The sequence below is a fragment of the Mycteria americana genome, chromosome 1, assembly GCF_035582795.1.
Source record: "Mycteria americana isolate JAX WOST 10 ecotype Jacksonville Zoo and Gardens chromosome 1, USCA_MyAme_1.0, whole genome shotgun sequence".
Taxonomy (NCBI): domain Eukaryota; kingdom Metazoa; phylum Chordata; class Aves; order Ciconiiformes; family Ciconiidae; genus Mycteria; species Mycteria americana.
Window position 1 is genome coordinate 71,598,178 of NC_134365.1, and position 17,649 is coordinate 71,615,826.

The 17,649-nt window shown below is 43.3% G+C and overlaps 1 protein-coding gene across 3 annotated transcripts in view; it reads right to left on the reverse strand.

Moving 5' to 3' along the window:
* The window catches only part of EPS8 (EGFR pathway substrate 8, signaling adaptor), a 143,204-nt gene extending 125,793 nt beyond the window's left edge, over window positions 1-17,411 (reverse strand). The window contains exon 1 of one of the 3 annotated variants that reach the window (XM_075505515.1): window positions 17,124-17,411. The gene's annotated coding sequence lies outside the window, so the exon portion shown is untranslated. Of the gene's footprint in view, window positions 1-15,993; window positions 16,190-16,604; window positions 16,712-17,123 lie in introns of those variants that run through there. The other 2 variants (XM_075505507.1, XM_075505497.1) reach the window with 2 other exon arrangements.
* Window positions 17,412-17,649: the final 238 nt, after the last annotated feature.

Here is a 17,649-nt window from a genome sequence, read left to right on the forward strand (position 1 = left end):
GGTTACAACAAGATTCATTTATAATTGTATCATTTAAGTTCTGTTTACCAACCGACTGGGTAAGCATTTCAAAGTGTATGTTCTCTATAGGTTGCAGAAATATTAACCCGTGACATAATTCTGATGCTGTTATGCAGTTAAGACACATCTACAATTTGGTGAGGGAAGAGAAAAACAAAAAGGAAACAAACAAACAAACAAACAAAAAAATCGAAAAAAATCACACTTTGTCAGGTCAGTTTTACAAGTTTCTGAAATGGCAGTTGTTCATTTTAGCACAGCACTAGTCTCAAATGGTGAAGGGACTGTCAATCAAAACACTCCTATTACAAGCAAGCTCTGGGCTTGTATTTAGGCACAGGAGTGAGAGAAGAGGTAGGGGAAAATAATCTCTGTTCTGCGAATATATTTAGACATAATAGAGTGGACGAATAATGAAGAAATTAAAATACATGACTTTGCACACTACCACCTTATAAGAGCAGCAATGGCAGAGTTAAGGGCTGGTTTACAGCGCAAGTCGCCCAGGGACTCCTTTTGTCTCTTTCTGCTCTTTTTGCTCACAGCCCTTTTAGATGACAAAAGCAACCACGTGCCAGCGCTGCTCGTGTGTCCTGAGTGCTTCAGGTCCTTTAAAGATAGATGGAGGGTCACAGCCTTCGTTCTCCAGGTCTGTATTTTTAAGAATCATTTTGCATACCTTCAGTGTATGCATGGACTCTCAAGAGCCATTACAGAAGCTTAACTTTCAGTCAGAGCTTTGCATCTGCCCTCTTAAAAATCTAATTGCTCAAATGCTCATTGTCCCCTCCCCAAAATGTGTATTCCCAATTTAGGTTCCTCATGAGAGCAAAACTTAGTGTCTTCCACGACATAATCTTCAGCTAAAGCACTGTATCCTTCTATTAAACTTTTAATCTTGAAGCACAGTATTTTCCTGAATTGTCCAAAAATGCCACAACCTGCTTTTAGCAACCTGTAGGCAAAGTGCCCAACACCTCTTCGAGCTGCAATGCAGCTTTCGCCTCTAATTGTCCAGGCTCTCATGACTACCGTCACCTCTTCCTTTACTCTTGGGAACAACATTTGAATTGGAATGCGGGTACTTCATGTTTCATCCCTGTTAGATGAACCAGTATATCCATTTCCAGCACTAATAAGTTTAAATGAGTAGTGACAGTTTCCAGCCATGCAGAAACATAGGCAGACTCAGATGTCATTCTCAAAATGGGAACTGATTTGAGAGCGAGCATCACAGTCAAATTGCCAAAATAGATATCTGTTTTTAAATGACTCATTAAAATCCAGGGCAGATCAAAGGGCCTGACAACAAATGGATTATTAGAAAAAAACTCCACCATATTTAACGTGTTAGCTAACATGTTGAAATCCCCAAGAAGATAAAGCAATTCTAGTTTTAAATAAAAGTACTTGTCTTTGTGAGAAAAGACAACTTATTATTAATTCAAGATAAAATCACAGTACTGGAGGTGAGCCAGTTTATTGTTTTCACAAGACTTAGCAGACTGAACTCAAGATAACAGAAGAATCCCAGGGCTTTGCAAAAGAGGGATAAAAGCTACAAGCTCTGGTCTTCCAAGCAGCAGCACTGACATTCCCCACTCCAGACCTCTGTTTGCTACCACTGGCATAGCCCCACCTGATATCATGGGCTGGGGATTTAATTTTCCAGGGTCGTTGGGACAATCATTTTGATCTTGGTTGTCTGGTAGTAACAATACAGGTCTGCAGCCAGTGCAAAAGATCTGGAGACTGTAAAAATATACGGAAACAAAAACTGTTTCTTTTGCTCCATCCATACAGTGGATGCTATGAAAAACACAGGGTTCATAAGCAAGAAAATTAGTGGTGTACTTACCATTGAACTGTTAGCCTTTACAGGGTTAAGTCTAGATAGAGAAAGAATTGAGTGAAAACACACTGAAGTCCCTCATGGCAGGGGACCTGGAGGCTCTCCTAACTCTCAACAGTCACATCCTTAAGTTTTTACAGAGGTGAAACCATACCCCAATACATCACCACCAGCCCATTCTGCTCATTCCCCAGTCAACAGCCCCCACTTCTTCATCCTCACATCACTTACTACTGCTACTACACCTACCTCTACAATGCCAATACTGAAATCATGACAGCTGATTCTTCAGCCTAGCAAGCAACTGGAGATTGTGATGATTTCCATGGAGAAGCACTTAGACAAGTTTACAGTAAAACTTGCTTAATTTTGTTTGAGGCAATACTGAAGAGTAAAACTGGGGATGAGCTGCCATATTTCACTCATTAGCTTCAGAAATTCTAAATAGGCAACTTCGCACACAAGAGATCTCAGCTATTTATAAAATGAACAGCCCCAAACCCAAGATGATAATCCTTGTGTTTACTTCACTGGGGTGCGGGAAGTGCCCAAAACACATTATTTGTCATTAAGCACTCACATCAACCTCTGAATTTCCACCTCTCAACTGAAACGTACGGCCGAAGAGAGTAAGATCACAATCAACCTATATGAAACAATGTATTGCAACACTTTCAGCCTCTCTTCACTATATAGTCTAAAGATGGTAGCATTTTAAGACTTCTTTGTAGTTCATACCCCAGTGACATACCAATGAGATGGAGTAATTCCTGAGGACTGCAGAAGAACATTAAGGAACATTAAAGAGAGACAAGGGAGACCATTAGGTAGTTTTAGATCCTCCCTCTCTCTCTTTTTCTTAAAAAAAGTCCTTTCATCTCAGATAAACAGAGGGGTTTTCTTGGTTTATTTGCTTTTATGTCTGGAGCTAGACATTGCCCAGCAGAGTTTTCATGAAAACATAACCCTCGTTTAAAATAGCACACACTTCAAACAAAAGATATGTCTCTCACTAAGATGAATACACACACACACACAAAAAAAAGAATGGTGACAAATTCTTTTAAATTGTTTCCAATTGATCTAAGTTTCTATTAATAAAACAAGCGCATGAATTTTCTTGGTGTTTGTTTTGGTTTTTTGTTGCGGGTTGTTGGTTTTTTAACTTGAGATTTTGGGCCTCAATCTCACAAGCATTTAAGTTAAACAACAGGCAGACAGACAAGTTGTCCCATTACTACCAGCGGAACAAATAAGTATTTCTAGATTAAGATTTTGATCCCGAATCAACCCTCTCCCCCACAGTTGAGGGCAACTCCTTCACGAACACCGCTACCAAGCTGTATCAGTGAACGTTTCCAACAGGGTTGAAGAATACCTTCAAACTGGTCAAGATGGGTCTTAGGCAATTCTCGGTAAGTTTTGAAACAAAAGATTTCTGTTCACTACATCCAGTGAAGGGGAAGAAGACTTTTTGCTAAGCCACAAACATTTGAGTACTACTGTACACCAGAGCCTACGCTCCATCAGATTCACAGTACATGAATTGTACCATTGTCTGGAACATATCAACTGCTGAAGACATATGTACATTACCAGATGTGGTTTTCCTAGGCAAGACACTAGATCTAGACAAAACCAAAAGACACAGCTGTTGTAAAATTGGAAAGAAACTAAAAAACTATCTGTGCAGAATATGTACACATATGGTCTTAAAGGCACAAATGAGAAAAAGCAAGAGGGGGCAAAAACCTTGCCTTTTTTTTTTTTCTGCCAGAGCAATGACTCAGTGCATTTCTAGAAGCTCTAGGGGGAATATGTGTCCAGAGTGAAAGTGCACATTTAGACCGAGAATGTTAACCACATGTGGTTTCTCATCAGTGAGTGCAACACCACCATCCCAAGGCCCATGAAAAAAAAGTTTCTGTACAACAAAAATGACCCCAAGCTCCAGATCTGCATCATTTTTAAGGTCAGTTGATCCCTGAAGGGATCACAGGGTAAGAACAGGGGAATATCTGGAAGTCTCCATTATTTTATGTCATCATGGCAACAACACTGCCTCAGAACGTTTCCTCATTACTGGAAGTAAGAGTCCCACGTAGGGGTGGCATGCAGGGAGCACATAAAGGGCAAGGTCATCTGTAAAATTACTATGCACTTTTCTTTATGTCCTAAAGAAGTCCCTGCGCTAAAGCTCTGCGAGGGCAGTTCTAAGACCAAGGAGGACTTGCATCATTTGTGACACGTTCCCATACAGTCTTGTGGATTCAATTTACTGAATTGCCTGAAGTGACATCTGCAAATCTTGTTCAGTAGCAGCCATAAGGGAGACAGGGCCATGGAGCAAAATCGTTATTGCTGGTTATCCCGAAAATGGTTATCCCAAACCATTATTGGGAGTACTAGCACAGCATGCATCTGGACATCCCAGTCACTGTACAACACCATCTCCATGGTCTAGGAGGTAGGAAGGCCCTGAGTCTCCCAAAATGTCAAGGTGAACCTATACAAGAACCTCCCCAACACTTCCATGGATTTGTCCCACAGGGTAATATAGCCTTTAACTCTTAGAAACTGTTTTGCAACCAAGTGTCTCAGTCTGCCATGTGAGCAAAAATGATCATGCAGAGAAGTATATAGTAGTTCAGAAAGTGATCTGACTTTATACAATTTATACAATGAAGCATGAAGGGAAAGAAGTACAGACTCCAGGATTATCTGCTTTTAGCCTATGAGGTTTTGGGGTAAAAGGTCTATATGCAGAGAAGGAAATCTGCACTGCATTTGCTATGTGCCAAGAAATATATATAAACACAAACAACAGTATCGAGAGGGTAGCACCACACAATTCAAAAACAGAACCCCTAAAAATTCACTAATGAACTTAGTGAAAAATGCCAATGTTTGCCACAGGCAGGCAGTTTAAATTATTGTGTCTATCATGGAAAGAGAGGAAGGACAAGAAATCTTTTATATTTTTCTACCAGAAATAGAAGGGCAGAAACTCTCCTCCTTCATACACTCTGGAGGTCAAACTAGATGATGTAATGATCCCCCATGGCTTTAAACAGGTTTTATAGATTATCTGACTTAAAAATAGACACAATGTTTAAATAATAAAATTCTCTTGAAATTGAGCGCCTAGTACAACAAGCCTCCCGTCACAGGCTAAGACCTGGAAGAGCTATGACCATACGAATATTTGTAATAAATCAAAGGGAAAATCTTAGGTAGATATCCTGAAGTGGAAATTTTATCCCACTGACTATCCGCCTGAAATGCAAACAACATGTACTATCTTCTATACAGTCTGCTTTAGCTAGGTGCAGATTTCCAGAAAAGCGTGCAGACAGAGGATGTGTCTACAGTGCAGACACCATACCCAGGTTGGGGTACAGGACCCAGTCTAGCCACGGCAGCAAGGACCTCTGTCCTCAGCCAAGAGGCACGGAGTCCACCATGTCCCATGCAACTGTAGCCTGTTTCTGGTACTGGGAGAGTACAACTAAAATCGGCTTGGATACGGCACTGTCCTGACATCTCTGCTGTAAGCACTCCTCTGAATAACTTAATTCAAAGCCTGTTACCATACACTAATTGCCAGAGGTCACGCCATCATGGTTCAGATGAGGACCTGAATTCATTAAGGGAACCAATATATGCGTTGCCTTTTTGCTCCCTTTTCAAGTACAAGGCCAAAGGAAGAAGTACAGGAGAGATGCGTTGTCATCTCGTCAGTGCAGTTGCTTCTTGTCAGCCACACCATCGTTTAACTTGTCACAAGCGCAAGCAAAACAACACAACACGGCAAACCTCACCAACTTGTATGAACGGCCTGGAAGTCCACTGGAAATCACTTAATTTCGTGAGCCTGTGAGTACACGAACAATAGAAATCAGATTACTTTGCTCATATGCGTTGGCAAAGGCAATTTTGTTTTACTTATTACGATAATTCATAAAGCACCATCAAATACAGTGTAGAATCTCTTATAAAAATAATTACAGTCTAGTAATGGAAGATCTCATCGAAGCACACCATTAATTCCTTGACAGTTAGGGAACAAGCCAAATACTTTGTGCAAATGAAGGATTAGCAAGGTTGCAACACACACATATTTCTTTGCACTTAAAATGTGCAAGGAGCAAACCTTATTAAACAGCATTCCGTATTATACTTTAAAATGACGGCCCCTTAGGCAGATTTTCTGTACTTCAAAAGATAGCTACTATACTACTGTACATTACAGTCTAGGATAACAGAAAAAGAAATTCCTATCAAATTGCTGTACTGCTGTATGCAGGAAACAGAAAATAGTTGCTCTTTCCTACAGTCCTCAAGAAAACCCAGACTTTTATTCAAAATGAGGTGTCACCAGTCTCACACAATAGAGAACAGCTTTAATACAACGCTATGAAACGCCTTCCGCTTTGCTACTGAAAATATTTTGAGCAGCTAAAGCAACATTTTCTGAACGTACCACCCAGCATTTGGGACATCTCCATATGGGCCTCAGGGTTATATTGCTTATCTCTGTGTGTTTAAACTGCTTCTATTTCTATGTAGGTGGACTTTGTGGCTGTACGCTTTATGGTTGTTTTTAAAATAGGATTTCCCTAAAATTAAAAAATAAAAAGAGAAGGCTGGTGCCTTTTCTTCTTGCTGTTTAATGATGTTCAAAGTTGTCTAAAAATCTGCTTATACATAATCATAAAGGACTGAATCAGTTCCCTGCTTTGCATCATTTCTTTTTTAGAAGTCCTTGCAGTGCAGCCACTACGAAATCATGCCACACATGATCCAGATTCACGCGATGTCTCTAACATGTTAACTGATTCAGGTCTTCAGAATTAGAACTGATCCAGAAGCTACTAGGAAACATCCCTAGCTATTTAAATAAGCATTATACTAGATATTAAGATACAATTAGGAACAGATCACTTATAATAAGCAGTTTGACAGCCTCACTTAGTAAACTAGAACCCCCTAAAAATCACCAGAAATGTCTAACAACAATATTCAAATTGAGATCTCAAAACGAGCAATTAAGAATGCTGAAAGAACTCACAGAAGGTGTTGCGTTCTTCCAAACTGTTCCATCTTATCTCAGATGTTTACAGTAAAAAGAACAGAGAAGTTTTCTTCAAAGCACAATTATTATCAATCCTCTCCAACATTCAAGCAGCACAATATTCTTCTTATAACGCGACCGAGTAACCCCCTCAGATCCTCAGGAGACGTTAGCAAAATAATTGTTCCCCCTCAGTGTTCCTTCGTTATTACTTTATTTTTTTCCTTACCCTTATTACTTCAGGCAGAAATGACTTGGAGATATTATCATCAATTTACCAAAACAGAATTCCCCTGCATTTATTTTCTTTTAGGTTAAAGTTTTACAATTAAATTGTACATTAGAGCTAAATCTAATGATTTTCTACCTGGCTAAAACTGATTGGCCCACTAAGTCTCCAGTTTAATTTCCCCCCCCTCTCATTTTGCTAACTAGAAGAGAAATGAATCTACCTTCAAGCCGGTTGGAATCAATCTTCTTTTCTCTTCCTCACAATTTATAAGTCAGAGGCTTAAAAAGTGTTCATATCCTCTTTTAACAAGCTGGTTATGCGAGATAAGCGCAAGAACATTAATAAAAATAGCTCAGCATTAACTCATGGATGTTTTACAAAAGTAGACCTAAAAAAAAAGAATCCTAAAGGCTAATTGTGATTTATACCACGTCTCTTTTCCTATACTACCAACTATCAATCATCTCTCAAAGATCCCTTCTTTTACATGCCAGTGTCACAAATGCAACTGCTGCCAGCTCATTCCTAATCAGGTGAGACCCTGCACAGCATAGGCCACCTCCCAGTTAGCCCTGTGACTTGTAAACCCTGGCATACTGCAGAAGAGGTTTTATTCTTTCCCAGTTATGGACTTTTCTTTTTTTAAAAAAAAAAAAAAAAAAAAAAAAAAGTAAGTCCTTCACAAAGATTTCATAGCTGGAAGCACAGCTTCTCTCATCCCAACTCTCCCACACATCGTACCTCAGTATGGTCTGCACCATCACTTTTGCCACCACGCTCAGTGTCTCCAGTGTTCACGAAAACTCTATCTAGAACAACGATAATACAACTACCAGCACAGAAACTTTTATTACTGCAATTACAACAAAACAGCTGGTGGTAATAATAATACTAATACTTAGCATTTATATGGTGCTTTATAGCTTCAAAAGGCTGTATAAACATTTGCTAATTAAGCCTCACAGAATTCCTGAGAGACAGATACGTTTTCTGGTTTATAAATAGGAAAACTGAGGCAAAGAGGCAAAAGAACTGTCTCCAAAATCAAGATCTTTAGATGATTTTTAAAAAGGGAATGGAGATCTCTTTGGACAATAAGAACCTTTAGAGTTATAAAAGTAAAGCTTAAAATACCCAAAGAATCCAGTGGGACATAAACTCTCACGCTCTGCGCATCCACCCCCTCCAAAAAAGTCAGTAAACACTTTTTCCCCGGGAAGATTTCATTCACTGCTGCCCACCGCTCTAAGCTACTTGCCACGGTGGAGCCCAAAACGCCGGACTGCACAGGCCAGTAGGACCATCTCCTCTGCCAAACCCCCAACCTGAAGTCCAAGCCCCTCTGAAGAAGTCCAACCGTTGATAAACTGCACAAAACGGTGACTTCAATCGGTCACCACCAAGACCGGGCCTCAACGGCAACTTGCTTCTCCTCCAGGGCTGTATTCTGCTCTGCCACTATTTAAGAAACAGATGAACACTTCTTTTTCTTGCATTTCAACATTTAGCTTTAATATAAAAAGTGAGAAAAACTGTAAATTCTAAGTAGAAAAGAACAAATGCCACCACATATTGAAGGCACTTCTGAGAATATCTTACATTCCTATTCAGTAAGACATTGATTGAACAGTCTTTTTTTGTGTGTATTAGACACCTCACTCACAGAGAGAAAACAAATGCCTACACACACTCTAACACCTCCTATTCAGGTCTTGAGCTCTAGAACTGCTTGAAGTGAGCTTAGAGTTATTGCCTAGACAAAATACACAGCGTTAAACCTCTAGAGAAGACAGTACTTTTAAAGCCCTATCCCACAAAGGCTTGACTACCCATGTGATTTTACATACGAACTGTCCCACTGAGATCAATGAAATGCTTCTGAAATGCATTTCAGAAGACACTGGAATAATTACTAATGACACAAAAGGGGAAAAAAAAGAGTCGATCTGTGAGAAAGGAAAAACTTTACTGCAAGAAGTGGCATGAAGTGCATTCTGTGAAGCTGGAGATGGACGACTATGTGCAACCAGAGTGAAGTAAAACAAAAAGAGTAGGGGAAACTTAGAGGATAAATAAAGAAGGAGGAAGAAATAGAACAGGAGATCGAAGCTGTATCAAGACTCAAGAGCAGGATGGACCAGAATATGGAAGACAGTGGAGAGACATGGCTCGGGAAGGTGGAGAAGGAAGGAAAACATTAAGAGCTAACCCAGGGGCTAGGTTGAGCAGGGAGATGAACTCAGACCAAAGCTGAAGGCAAGGCTCAAAATGCAGCAGTGCTTTAGCACAGGAGCAGCCCCGAGAAGAGAAACAGTGACTGCAACAGAGAAGCTGCGTTTGTTTCTCTGCAGCAGTAGGACATTCGTCACACAGGGGTGATTCACCTAATGAACACTAACGTACAAAGTCCAGATTCCTCACTCTGTCCTGCCCTCTGTACGTGAGATAGCAGTAAGAGGCTAATTACCAGTTAGCCCAGATTTATTAGCCATAACGAAGTTCGCAGCTAAAATAGGAACAGACTCCACCCTCCTACCTCCCAACCCTCTGCCTTCACCCCTGGACAATTCCTTATCCCCAAATACAGGAAGAGAAGGAAACAGAAGAGATGAAACATTACACTAAGGTAGTGGGAGCATGGGAAGAATTGCAAAGCAATAAATAATGCTAGAAGTGGAAAAGAGAATAAGTAATTCCACTTCGGGAAAAGCAAGCCTGAGACGACACTGAAGTGAAACAAGAAAAATGTGTATTTAAATACACAGCCTGCCACCCAATTCTGAATGTGAAACTTAGATCTATATTTGTATCACCAACTGAAGGCACTATAATGCAGTCACTGGCTTCTCAAGACATGTGCAAAGCTGTAAATTACTTTAGAGGCACATCTATAAATGGCTGACTTTTCCGTGCCATTTTTAAAATGGCACGGAAAATCATCAAGCTGAATTTTATTACCACTTGATATCACAAACTCCTCATGATGTAACTCAATTTCATTGCCTAGTCCTTACTATATCATTGTCATATGCAGTCAGTTACAGTGAAGAACTCAACACACAAGATGAATGTCTCACTCTTTGTACAAAGGTCTCATATTCACATGCTCTGAGTAATAGAACTGCACATTCAAAATATTTTTATGATGTACGTTGGGATTTCGAAAGGCACTGAACTCTTGCCAAATCCCTGTATCAACCAGATACCTAACTCCCTGAAACACCGAGTGTTAAATCCCTTATGGGTTAGAAAAAGAAAGCTTTCTCAAGGTTAATTACTCTGAATTATATTTTACGCTGGAAACAAAGAGATCTTTGAGTCAGGAAATAGAGAGGATGACACCTCAGACACACTGTGGAAGCAAGCAAAAAGAGCAGTGGCATCGGAAGAAGGAAGAGTACACCAGAACGAAGAGCAGAGTCCTCAGTCTTCATGAAAGGAGCATTCAGAGGGCTGAATTAACATTAAGTCCTCTCAACCACCCCAGAATGAAAGAAAGTGCTCATTAATCAAAGCTCACGTTTCAGGTGAAAGACAAATCACCAGCAGCATTAAGCAAACAAATCGCAGCAACATCAAATTCTACCCAAAGTTAAAACACTGATAAAATTGGTATAATCTTGTATCTCACCTGGCATCTGCAAGTATTGAAGAGCAAATGGACTTCTGTGATCTCATGTATTTCTCGTGCTTTTTAGATCAAGTTTTATGCAGCTGATTTGGGGGGGTACGTTAAATATCGTCTCCCTTTCCTAATGGGTCTGGACCTATACTAATGAACAGCCAAAAGGCACTGCTAACATCTGACTTTCAGCTTCTCTTTGCACTTAAGCCAATTTCTGGAAGGCGAGGGGGAGGAGAAGGGAGTACCGATGGGAGAAGCAGCAAGCCTAGTGCCTGCTGTTCTACTTGGTCAAATCTGTAAAAATGCTTTTACTTGTAGGAGCAGAAATCAAAGTAATACACACAAACCCCCATGAGTCATCCCTTTATTTTCCAGTCACAAACATTCCCGAGCTACAGACATTAAGGCTCGCACTGACACTCTTGCAATAGGTTAAGTCCGAAGCATCCAGCAGCTACAGCAAATCGCAGCCCCCTGCTCCAAGAACCAGCTATGGCAGCTTCACAATTAAATCAGCTGAATACAGCTCCTCTGTGCTCATGGAAGGCTTGAAAGAAGTCAGATATTCCCTTACCTGCAGTGGTAATCTATAAGATCCAGAAAATCAACAAACGGTAACATTTGGGATTACTAAAAGATAAATCCTCTATCTCATGTAAAACCAATGCATTCTTGAAAAGAAAAAAGTTACCTGTACAAAGCCTGCTTTAAGTTACTGAAGTACATAGTACATACCCTCGCTCAATAGATACCATTCTTAAAACAGTGATTTTTTTCTACACATTCTGTTGAAATACTCAAAGGTTTCACAGTATGACAGGACAATGGGTTCATAATTTCACAACTCAGGGTTTTATAGCAGGTTTGGGGGTTTTTTCTCTGTAGTTTTATAGAGAGCATAGCAATCTCCATGGCTGGTCAAAATGCCAACTTGAGTGAAGCTTTAAGAACAAATGCAAGTAGAATCCCCTGTCACACCATTAGTAATGAAGATGCCCATTATGTGCCAGAAAACTACACAACAGAAAACCCCACAGAAATGGATAACTTAAGGAGAGATGTACAGATTCCACAGAAAATACCAACTCTGCACCATTGAAGCTAGAGACATCTGCTAACTTCATCTATGCAGAATGCATAAGGTTGCTGAAGTCTGTTCAGAAAAAGATAAAGGTAATAAATGCAAAGATAGTAATTTGTAATTTGCTATTTCCACTTTAGATCTCAATCCTGTGGAGATTCACAGCATGAGTAACTTTAATTACCTAGACAGTGGCATAGAAAGGGAAGGGAAGAAAGGACTGGAAGTGTTCAATTAGTAGCATTAGCCCCAGGTTGGCTAGTATTTAAAAATTTTACTAAAACAGACATTACAGAATAAAATCAAAGGCACGTGTTACTGATTGTGGGCTCACGGTCACAGCTCAGAATGAAAACAGGTCCTCAAAAGCTAATGCTAACAATGTTTTCATTTGTAACGGATTCATTTTTTATCCCCCCAGTGTCCATGACATGCAATTAAAAACAAACAAAAAAAAGCAAACAAAAAAATCCCTCCTCACAAAACAGATGTGAAGGTTGCTTCTTCCCACATCATCGCGGCCTCTCCAAGAAGGCTGTGACTAACCTCGCCAGGCAGCAAGCAGAATTACGTAGGATCTCCGAGTATCAAATGCTACAAAAGACACCTTGCCTTACCTTTCCGTTTCAGTGAATGAAGAGCTCTGTTTTGTAAACAGTTACGCAAATGCCTTTCTACACACACACCAAATAGTCTCACTGACTTAGATGAAACTTTAAATAACTTTATATGTAAATTCATCTATGGGCACAAAAGGGAGAAACCCAGCAGTCACTCAGGACTGCAGTAACAGCTGAAGTTCCCAGCAAAACGTAAAATTCAGATGACAGCGATCCTCTAACTTGAGACCTAGGGTGGGAAACTGAAATTCCAAGGAATCAGGGTTAAATCAAGATCTGTACGAAATTATGAAAAATCGGTGTTGGATGAATAAATCGATGGATGAATCAGAGTCTAACTCTGGAGCTGAGATAAAACGGCAGCAGTAACAGCTCTCCCCGAAAGCAAGAATTCAAGTTTCTGGTAATGCAAAGCATTTAATATTAGAAAAACAAGAAAAGTAGCACCAAAACCAAGAAATTAGCCTCTTAGTCCCTTTTTTTTTTCCCCAGTGTGAAAATTCAATATATAACTGCACTGTTAGTTTAGTTACCGATGGTGTTTTTAGTGACTTACAGTTTTAGCAGGTATTGTGTAAGTATGGCCCTACTACAAAGAAAAAGGGTGTTTCAGGCATCGTGCTGCTCTCTGTACCACAAAACAAATACCGAGGCTTCAAAATCAGTTAAAAGCCATCTAGTTGCGAGCTGTTGATTAGCCTCCTTGGGAACCCAGCTCAAGTCTAGAACAATGAAAACTCTGAATCCCGATGGACCAGGGGGACACAGAACCAAATGCTGTTAAGTGAGAAAGCAAGAAGAAATCCTGGTTTCAAAGGAAATGTGAGAAACAGACCTATCCACGTACAGAAAACACACAAGCAAAGCACCTTTCCAATTCTCTTTGAATGGAGATATTAGGATCGGCCCACGTACACCGTACCGTAAGTGACACAGCTCCAAGGTGTTAAATGTCTTTTCTTTCTGGCCACCAGCCCCACAGCAGAGAGAGAAGAGTCTGGAGGGCTCACAAACCAAAGGGCTCCATTTTCTGCCTGCCACAGCTGAAAGCTGTGTCTTCAAGAAAATCTCGTACCTTTGACCAGTCATCCACTGTTTGAGAAGACAGAGTGACGCAGGAATTGTAATTAGGAGTATAAGAGCAACAAGTGCTAGACACTGAAATCAAAGTTAGCGAGCACTTTATTAGTGCAGTCTTCATTGTGTGGCCTTGAAGTCTTCTGTTACCTCACTGCAGTAGCTGAAGAGAAAAGTTCTTGTATATTTAATCTATTTTGACCCTCAGGGCACCAATTATTCGACTTCAGATGTTTAGATTTTAATAAGCTTTCACCCGCAGGGGAAAAAAATGCAGCAGTTAATGTGACTGATTTGCCATTTACAGCTAGACTACGGAGAGAAAGAAAATAAATCATATTTCATGAATTTAGTTGTCATCAAGTGTAAAACTTCTGTATTTTTTTTCCATCTGTGCATTTCACAGCAGAAGTAAGTATCTCTAGATCAGTTTTGCCCTCTCTATTATCACTATATATAACCCGGCCCCTAATCACTACTGGGTGTTGTTGCTTGTGGGTGTTGTTGCCTCCAATTAAATCTAATGGGATGCTTTGGCTGCTTTCAAAATTACACGCAATCAGAAACATTCATTCTGAGCTACGAGAAGGCACAACTCAATACTGCAGCCATTATGAGTATGTGACAATACAAGCCAGTTGGACAATTAAAGTCCAAAGCCACTTATATTTCCCCAGCCTCCCCCAGTGAAAGCAAGCAGCAGCCCCAACCTGCTTCCATGGAGCCTTGAGCACAATATCTCATTACCTGACGACACCCGTATGCTAATAATGCTACACTCACTGTGAACTGTGAATCAACACGAGATACGCTGCGTCTCCCTTACACCTTGGAAGCCCTGTAAGTTCTCTGCAGTCCCCACAGCTCACTGAGAGGAAACGACCGACCCATTTCAGGCCCAGCCTAGGAGAGGACGACTTCTTAGAGGCCACGGGCTGCAGCATTTCCATGGGTACTTGGTGGAAAAGAGACCAGTCACACAATGCTGATTCAGTATTTCCAGTTGCTAACAACAAAAATGGACATTTTTATGTTCCCCCATGTAAGCAGTTTTTGTAGCTGACGTATAGACATTGCACAATCACAAACGAGAAGAAAGATGCTCAATAGGAAGGGAGGAGGACCACATTTTTGATGCTGGAGAGGCACAATTAAAATATGGTCTACACTGCAAAGACACACCAGATCCTTCATTTGGTTAATATTTCAGCAGACACAATGCAGAGCAGTAATACTTTTCTCTTCAGTACTTCACTTTAAATAAACAAAGCAGACTCCACCAAAGGTCATACTGCTGCAGGTCTATAACTCTGGGGGGTACAAGACCCACGAGCCAACGCAAAGCACAACTTTTGGGTGGGAGGGTTGGTTCCCAAACAACATCCTCAAGAAAAACTTGTTCCACCCTTCTATTGCCTGCTACTAGCTGGCTTGAAACCAGGGTTTGGTGGAAGCTGCAATGTCTCACTTTTCACGGATACAACGTGGACCTGCTGAGGTTACAGGGAGGGCAGGAGCACCTTAGATCACACCGCAAAACACCACAAACCTGTTTTCCACTGGGTGCCCAGGTCGTTCTTCACGCGCTGGCACGACGCGCAAGGGAGCGCGTGCCGTGGCGATGAGAGGGGCAGAAAGAGGAAGAACGCCAGGGAAAGTTAGCAGAGAGAGGGAAAGGGCTGAACAGCAGAGGAGAAGGAAGAGAGCCGGGCAGAGCACCAAAGAAACACAGGCGTGCAACAGGATTATCCCACCCGAAAGCTGCCCTTTGCCAGCTACCAGCAATGCACGCCACCTTTGGAAAAGCCAGCTTAACCGCCGGGAAAAAATGCCACAATAAGGAGAGGAAGCCAGGTCACCTGGTGGAAGGTGAGGCAGGAGCAGGAGAGGGAGGAGGAGGAGGGCACGGGCACTGACGCTGCCCTTCCCGGGCAGCGGCGCGGATCCTCACCCGACGCCCGGGCCGCCCCGGGGCCGCGGCGCGCTGCCGGTGGGAGCCCGGTGGGCAAGGTGCGAGCAGGTGTGGCGGCGGCGGCTCGCGTTACCGCAAGGGGAGAGAAAGAAATATACGTACGCCTACACATACACACGTACACACACGGAGAGCTATGCGTATATAAAGCCACGGCGGCGGCAAAGGCTGCAGCAGTACGCGCCGTCCCCAGCCGCCGCGGCAGAGCCGCGCACAGCCCGGGGGGCCCGGGAGGGAGTTTTCCAGCGGCCCCTGCCTGAGCGGAGGGCGGCGGCAGCGCCCGCCCAGCCCGCGCCGGCGGGACCGGGGGAGGCTGGGGCGATTGCCCCACGATTCGCCATGTTACGAAGCCGGGCGGTTGCCCGGGCGGCTTTTAGGGACGCGGAACAAAAGGGGGGCTCGGCGACCGGGGGAAATCCCGCCCCGCCAGCCCCCTTACCTTCCCGGGCGTGCTCCTTCCGCGGCCGCGGGCGCGCCGCGCAGCTCCCGCGCCCCGGGGCGGCGGCGGCCGCAGGGTTCCGCGCGGGGCGGCCGGGGCTCCCCGCCGCCGGGCTGCGGGCAGGGGCGGGCGCGGGGTCTCGGCTCCGCGCCGCCAACAAAGTGTCGGAGCGGCGCGGGGAGGGCGCCGGCCAGCGGGAGCAGCGGCGGAGCGGAGCGCAGCGCAGCTCCCTCTGCCGGCCCGCCGCCCCGCCCCCGGCCCCGGCCCCGGCCCCGGCCCCGGCCCCGGCCCCGGCCCCGCCGCCCCGGCAGCAGCCCCGGCCCGCGGCCGGGGCGGGACAGCGCGGAGCCCCGCGGAGCCCCCGCGCCGGCGGTGCTGCCGCCCAGCGCCATGCGGGCTCTGCGCGCTGCCGGGGCTGCGGGGCCGCCTCTCCTCTCTTCCCGCTCCCTGTTGCGCTTCACGGGGCACTCGCGAATTGCCAAGGTACTAAGAGCAGCTCCCCGGAGCTGGGCTGAAATACGGGAGTTGTTCAAGGCGATCGCAAGCGTTCACCAAAACAAAAAAAGAAAAAAAAAAAAGAAAAGAAGAAAAAAGCCGCACACAAAACCTACCAAGACTCCAAAGCAAAATCCTTCCCGAAGAAGTAGGTGTATCTAAACCGCCTTTGGAACGAGTCTGCTATGAGAACAAAAGTCTCCCGGATGAAATCTCCCAGCTGTTTATGTTGTTTCCATCTGGCACCGCATTCCTCCTGACCCTGACAACTTACACGTGGCTTTCACTCAGCACAGGGGAATAGCCCCATGCACAGATATTACTGGCATGCTTACAGGTAGCCAAAGTCCTGACGCTACGCTGTTGCCACGGTCGTGATTTCCATAACAAGCCACTTCCACTCCTAAAATCGGGCTGTTCCCTGAGAATCCCAGTTTTCACTGCTTTCACTTTCAAATAAGTTTCTGTCTTTTGTGACTCCAGAGAAAAGCTAGAAAACCTAAATCTTTCAAGAGCATCAGACAGATGAAAAGAACCCCCCTTCGGGTAGTATATAGGAGAGCTACTCTGATTTTTGAGGTTCCGTTCCCGATTTTTGGTAGGATTGAATTGCCAGTCCTGAAAGACTAACAAACCTGCTTAATTATGTTCTCGAGTCTCCTTCCAGGCTTCACCAAGATTCCTCGCGAAGATCAAAATCAGATCTAGACCAAAGACATAGCCATTTCCAGGACTGCTCCACGGTTATCCAAACATAGCAACGGGTCCTTTATGCTTCAAAGTTTCTGTGATTCCAGGCCCTCTTCAAGAAACCCACAGAGGAAAAGTATAAACTAATGAAAGAGCAGCTGCTTGCTGAAATTTCCACTCAGTTCCAAGAAATGAGACTTGGCAGGTCCTTGCTTTTTATAACAGTCTGTGACTCATTTGCAGAGGCAGGTGAAGTCAGAGCCATCACTGCCAGAGCCGTGCCCCTGATGGCTTCTCCAGGAAGGACACAGATTTTCCCAAACACTTTTTAAAAAAGAAGAAAGGAAGACATTGCTCAGCTACTGTTTGCAGTGGTTCGGTCGCTGAATCTCTTCTAAATTGATGCTAGTCCATGCTTGACCTGGTGTTTTCTAGGAAATCTGCCTGAGAATAAGGTCTGAGCTCTGCAAA